Here is a 7133-nt window from a genome sequence, read left to right as displayed (position 1 = left end):
ACTGTAGGGTCGATAAGCTTTACTTAGACTCCTATATGTGATCTGTCTGCTGATTCCTATACCAAGTATGACTTATGATACCTGAATGTATGTACTATTAATTGCATATGGCATGACATATTTTGTATGTTGCATTGCATCGGGGTGGGTTGAGTTACTTGGAGGGAGTGTCTGAAATGTTATTAAGCTGTCATCTTCGCAGCTCATCTGCAACCTTCTATTATGTGCCACATTTCGGGACAGCATGGTGTGTAGGAAGAGGGGTTGATTTAATCCCTACATGATGTGTAGGGTTGGACGAAGATGGTGGTAGAGGCTAGTGGGTAGGATTCTGATTTACTGGATCTGCATTATGTATTTGATATGGGCCAAGGCCAATGTATTTGAGTCTGTATCTGAATAGGCTAAGGCCAAATTGATTCTGTGATGGGCACAGGCCCCAGACTGTATCTAATGAATCTGTTGAATATCTGTAACATTTTCTGTGGGGATTATACACTGAGTTTATAAAAACTCACCATTTTTGTTTAATCTGTACAGGTAATCCTCAATTTGATGGTCAGTACAGCGGAAGACTCGATGGTGGACACATGTAAATTTTAGATTGTTTTCCGTTAATGCTAGAATTTATTACTTATTGAGGTTTTTGATGTAATTGGACTATGGACGGTTGGCTTTAAATTTGGGAATTTTACTGTTTTTATGGGTTATTTTAAACTACAACTCAACAAACACGGTTTTTCTAAAACTAAGGTTTAGTAAATACAAATGATTTTTCTTAAATTAATTGGTTACAAAAGCTTTCGCTAAGAGACAAGTTTTAAAGCAAATCAACTAGTTTTTTTCCGAATTAAATAATAGCTAACTTACTGTAGCGATTTTTAAACTCAACAATCTTGTCTTCAAATCCCTTTGCATGTGACATCGCCAGATTCGACCATAACGTCTAAGCTGGGTTTGGGGTGTTACATTTAGTGGTATCAGAGCCAGGTTGTAAAACTCGGCTGTGGATTTGGATTTTAAAACTTGGTTTTAAGGAGATTATTTTTAAATAGTTTGAAATAGTTTAGACTGAGTATGTGGCACACCGAGTCTCCAACGTCGATTCTGTAAGTGTTCTATTTTTGAAAATATGATTAGCATATTCTAAAACTACTATAGGTAGTACATTGTAACTGAAAACACTTTAGATAATATATATTGAAAACAGTAGCGAAACTAAAAACTGTAGTAAGATTGCAATTTGTGATAACAAACTCTAAACTTCTAATACTGTTTCGCATAAAATATCTACTAATAAATATCGAAACTGTAACTAATTTATAAAACTATTAACACAGATAGGCTACAAATTTTACGATGAGCGCACGAGGTATCCACGAATGGGGTATAGAGCCTAGGTAGAGGCCGTAGAGGGCTCGAGCTGATCCTCGTTGTTAGGCAGCATGGCGAATTTGATACTAGTGTGAGCCGATTTCACCTGCTACAGATACTGGGTCTCATGATCGCATAGCCGGGGATGACGCCATGTTCAGGTTATGCTAGGGATATTAGAGTGGGTCACTAGACCAATACTGATCTGAGAGCCGAGGTCAGTTACAGAACGACTCTGGTCTAATGGGGCTAAGCTATTCACGGGTGTCATTGGAGTCGCCCCTAGCGTGACCGAGTACTAGATCGAGGCCACGGAAAGAATCATGGACGATCTAGACTTTACCCTGAACAGAAATTGAAAGGGGTTGTTTCTTTGCTTCGCGATGAAGCATACCAATGGTGGCTAACCGTTAAGAAGGGCACTCAGCCAGAAACGACTGATATGAGATTTTTATAATCTACTTTCTGAGGTAAATATATGGGGCAAGCTACATTGACGCTAGAAGATGTGAGTTTCTAAATCTCACGTAAGGGGATCGTTCAATGGTTGAATATGAGGTCGAGTTTCTAAGATTAAGTCACTATGCGCGAGGAATGGTGACGACTGAATATAAGCATTGTGTCCGCTTCGAGGATGGACTCAGGGACATTTTGAGTGTTTTGTTAGCTCCGCAGAGGGAGCGTGAGCACTAGTAGAGAAGGTAAAGATCGCCGAGGAGGTGAAGTGCGCTGAGCGCCAAAACCAGGATAAGGAGAGAGGCAAGAATAAAAGGGATTCAGAGCCCTTGAGTTCTGCGATGAGACCTAAGAAAAAGGTCAGATCTGGAGGGCCAGTTAGAGTTGGGGCCCCTGTTGCATCTACTGGGATCATGCTTTGTGGGCATTGTAGAAGACACTATCTGGGCGAATGTTGGAGGATGACTAGGGCTTGTTTAAGATGTTAGTCTACTGAACACTGTGTCCGAGAGTGTCCGCTGAGGCTTATCAGGTGCAACCTGCGAGTTCTGGTACTGCACCACTGAGGGTAGTTCAACAACCGCCTAGGCCGTGGTCAGGCTAGGGGTGTAATGGTATGGTCGTGGGCAGAGAGCACCGAGCAGAGGTGCTGGCCAGGCTGAGGTGAGATAACTGCCTTAGTTATGCTACTCGCCGTCGAGAGGATAGAGATGCTCTGGACGTCATCACGAGTACGTTTCTTATTTTGATGTGACTTACATTACATTGATAGATATAGGATCTACGCATTCCTATGTTGCCTGTTCTATTTCTAAAAACCTAGGGATTCCGGTTGAGAGTACTTCTAGTGAGGTGAGGGTAATTTGTTAGAGTTAGAAAACTGTACAAGGATGTTCCTTTAAAGGTTCAAGGGACGGTATTTCTGGCTAATTTGATGGAGCTTCCGTTTGGGGAGTTCGATATGATATTGGGGATAGACTGGTTGGTCAAACATCGTGTCAGTTTGGACTGTGCGACTAAAAGGGTCGTATTGAGAACTGATGAGGGTAATGAAGTAGTTGTGATTGGGAAACGTCGAAATTACTTTGGTAATGTGATCTCTGCACTGGTAGCTAAAAAACTGGTTCGCAAGGGATGTGAGGCGTATTTGGCCTAAGTAAGCGTTTCCGTTTCTGGGGACTCTACTGTAAAGGATATCAAAACTATGAGGGATTTTCTGGACGTCTTTTTGAGGAGCTACCGGGTTTACCTCTGAATCTGGAAGTGGAGTTTGGGATTGAACTTTTCCCTGGTATAGCTCCGGTGTCTATCGCTCCCTATCGAATGACACCAAAGGAGCTTACGGAGATCAAGGCTCAAATTCAGGAGTTATTGGATCGTGGGTTTATCCGCCCTAGTGTGTTCCCGTGGGGAGCACCGGTACTATTTGTTAAGAAAAAGAATGGATCCATGAGGATGTATATCGACTACCGATAACTAAATAAGTTGACTATTAAGAACAAGTATCCACTTTCGAGGATTGATGATTTGTTTGGCCAGTTCTGAGGGGCGCTTGTGTTCTCTAAAATTAACTTGCATTATGGATATCATCAGTTGAGGGTTAAGGAGGTTGATGTGCATAAGATGGCATTTAAGACTCGTTATAGTCACTACGAGTTCCTAGTGATGCCATTTGGACTGACTAATGACCGGTAACTTTCATAGATATGATGAATCGATGGTTTCTGTCCTACCTGGATCGGTTTGTAGTGGTGTTCATTGATGACATATTGGTTTATTTGAGGACTGAGGATGAGTATGATGAGCAACTTAGGATTGTTATTCAGATTTTGAGGGAAAAATAGCTCTATGCTAAGTTCAGCAAGTGCAAGTTCTGGTTACGTGAAGTAACATTTCTGGGTTATGTGGTGTCTCTGAAGGGATTCGAGTTGATCCTCGAAAAATTAAGGTTGTATTGGATTGGAAACAACCTAGGAATGTGTTTGAGATTTGCAGCTTTTTGGAGCTAACAGGTTATTATCGACGTTTTGTGGAAGGGTTCTCCTTGATCGCAGCATCATTGACTAAGCTTCTGCGTAAGGGAGTTCCGTTTGTCTAGACTGATGTGCAAAAAGAGAGCTTCGAGAAGTTCAAGGCTGTTCTAACTCAGGCTCCTGTTCTGATACAGCTTGAGCCCGGTAAGGACTTTGTGGTTTACAGTGATGCTTCACATGTCGGATTGGGGTGTGTATTGATGTAGGATGGCAAGGTGATAGTATATGCATTTCGTCAGCTCAAAACTTATGAAGCGAGCTATCCGATGCACGATTTGGAGTTGGCCGCCATTGTCTTTGCATTGAAAATCTGGAGGCATTATCTCTACGGTGAAAAGTGTATTATCTACACTGATCATAAAAGCCTCAAGTATCTCCTCACTCAGAAGGATTTAAATCTTAGGCAGCATAGATGGGTTGAGCTACTTAAGGATTATGATTGTACCATTGAGTATCATCCCGTCCAGGCCAATATGGTGGGTGATGCGTTGAGCCGTAGAGCTATGACCGATCTGAGAGCGATGTTTACTCGACTTAGCCTATTCAATGATGGAAGTCTATTGGTAGAACTTTAGGTCAAACCGACATGGATTGAACAGATTCGAGGTAAATTGTTAGGGGATAAGTCTCTTAGGTTACGTTTTCATTAGGTTGAGAATGGTGGCACTACTGATTTTGGGATAAACAGTGATGGGGTACTTTATTTCTGCGGTTGAATTCGTGTACGAAATTATGAGCATTTAAGGCAGTCGATTCTGAGAGAAGTGCATGGTAGTCCCAATACTATGTATCCCAACAGAAATAAGATGTACCGAGATCTTCAAGAATCGTACTGGTGGCCAGGGTTGCAGCGTGAGGTTACTGACTTCGTTGCTCGTTGTTTGACTTGTCAGCAGGTTAAGGCTAAACATCAATTACTTTCGGGTTTGCTGCAGTTGGTTAAGATACCGTTATTGAAATGGGAGCGAGTAACGATAGACTTCGTTAGTGGGTTGCCTCTAACACCCACAAAGAAGGATTTTGTCTGGGTCATCGTGGATCGATTGACCAAGCCTACTCACTTCATCCCAGTAAGGACAGGCTTTTCTCTTCAGAAATTAGCTAAGCTCTACATATCGAAAATAGTGAGACTGCATGGGGTACCTATCTCGATCATTTCCGATAGGGATTCTCATTTCACGTTTCGGTTCTAGAAGAAGCTTCATGAGGCTCTGAGTTTAAGATTAGACTTCAGTACTGCTTTCTATCCTCAGACAGATAGTCAATCGGAGAGGGTGATTCAGATACTGGAAGACATGTTGAGGAGCTGTGTTATTGATTTCCGAGGCAGTTGGGAAGAGTACTTATCATTAGCGGAGTTTGCCTACAATAATAGCTTCTAGTCTAACATCCAGATGGCACCTTACGAGGCACTGTACGATCGTAAGTATCGCACTCCTTTATGTTGGACTGAGTTGGGTGAGCGACAAGTTTTGGGTCCTAAATTGGTGTCTGAGACTAAAGATAAGGTTAGACTGATTCGAGATCATCTAATAGCGGCTTCTGACAGGCAGAAGTCCTATGCAGATCAGAAGAGTAAGAATATCGAGTTTACAGTGGGGGACTTAGTTTTTCTCAAGGTCTCACCATGAAAAAAGGTTCTAAGGTTCGGTCGCAAGGACAAGTTGATCCCCCGATTTATTGGACCTTACCGCAGTCTAAAACGTGTGGGACCTGTCACTTATCAGTTAGAGTTACCTTCGGAGTTGGACAATATTTATGATGTTTTTCACGTCTCGATGTTGATGCGCTACTGCTCTGATCCCACGCATGTTGCTTCTGTTGAGGAGATTGAGGTTAGGCCAGACATGACCTTCGAAGAGGAGCCAGTTCAGATTCTGGATCGTGATGTAAAGGTTCTTTGGAAAAAGTCTATTCCCTTAGTGAAAGTTCTGTAGCGTAATCATAGCACTGAGGAGACTACGTGAGAGCCTGAGGATGCGATGCGTCAGCAATATCCTCATATGTTCTTATCAGGTAAAATTTAGAGGACGAAATTTTCTTTTAGGGGGTAGAGTTGTAACGCCCCAAAATTTTTAATTTCATTATTGTGAAAATATGACTAAAAAATCTGTCAGCTTTAGTGGTTATATGTTCTAGGAGTGTTTGGATGGTCCCAAGTTCAAGCCTTCGCTTGGGCAAATTTTGGTATTTTGAATGAATTAGGTCTTACTCTTGTTCAGTAGGTTTTTATTTGATTGTTGGGTAAATTATATCAGAATGGGCTTGCTGGTTTGGTGGTTAAATGGTGTGTTATTATGATAGAGGTCTTGTGTTCGAATCCCTATGCAGGCAAGGGTATTATTTTTGCTCAGATTTCGGGATAGAGTTGTATAATAGGGGGATTCTGAGTAGTGGATATGTAGTGGGAATTAGGGGAGAAGATTAAGGGATTTTGAGGGTTATCGAGATTTTATTTTATTTATTTCCCCATAACCGAATTTAAACTCTCTTTTTCAAAAAAAATGATGCCGTCTATTCTTCTTCCTCTCCTCTTGCCTAAATTCTCTAAGTTTTTCCATCTTTCTCTTATTTTTCTTCTTCTTGATTTTTCCCTAATCCATTTATTTCTTTCGTTTTCGTACGCAGTTAGTGCTCTCTTAGTTTCGGTAAGTGTTTCTCTTCGTTTCTGTCATGAATAGTGGTAATGTTTTTCTCTACGATTTGAGCGTAGGGGGAGGCTCGAATTGGTGAATTCAGTGTTCTTGTCTTAACAATAGTTAAACGGAGTGTTATCATTGGTGGTAAGTTGGGTTTCTGTTCGTTCTTGGTTGTCAATTCTCTTGTAAATCCATTAAATTGATGTTGAGTATCATGATTTTAGGCCTTGAAGTGCTCAGGAGTGATTAGGTATCAAAAAGATACCAGGTGTGTACCCGAAACGCAAAAATAAGGGATTCAGCAAAAATCCGAAATTGCTTGCTATTTGGACAGCAACAGTAGGCTAACTTTGAAAAATATCCATCAATTGTGGAAATCGAATTATAGGATGGAAAAAATATGAAATTAAATCTTATTTAGTCTAGTTTCTTGTAGAAGAAACGGTGTAAGTAATGGAATTGTAAATCGTGAGTTATAATAAACTTTGTGAGACAAGGTCAGAATGAATTTGAGTTTCCCTGTTCTAACTTTGGAAAATTATCAAAAATTGGAGAAAAATAATTAGGGGTTAAAATTTACATGTTTAAATTATTAATGAGTCTATTTTCAATAGAAACAAATGGAAACATC

The sequence above is a fragment of the Gossypium hirsutum genome, chromosome D10 (genome assembly GCF_007990345.1).
Source record: "Gossypium hirsutum isolate 1008001.06 chromosome D10, Gossypium_hirsutum_v2.1, whole genome shotgun sequence".
Lineage (NCBI taxonomy): Eukaryota > Viridiplantae > Streptophyta > Magnoliopsida > Malvales > Malvaceae > Gossypium > Gossypium hirsutum.
The sequence above is the reverse complement of the archived record's forward strand: the minus strand, read 5'-3'. Positions refer to the sequence as shown.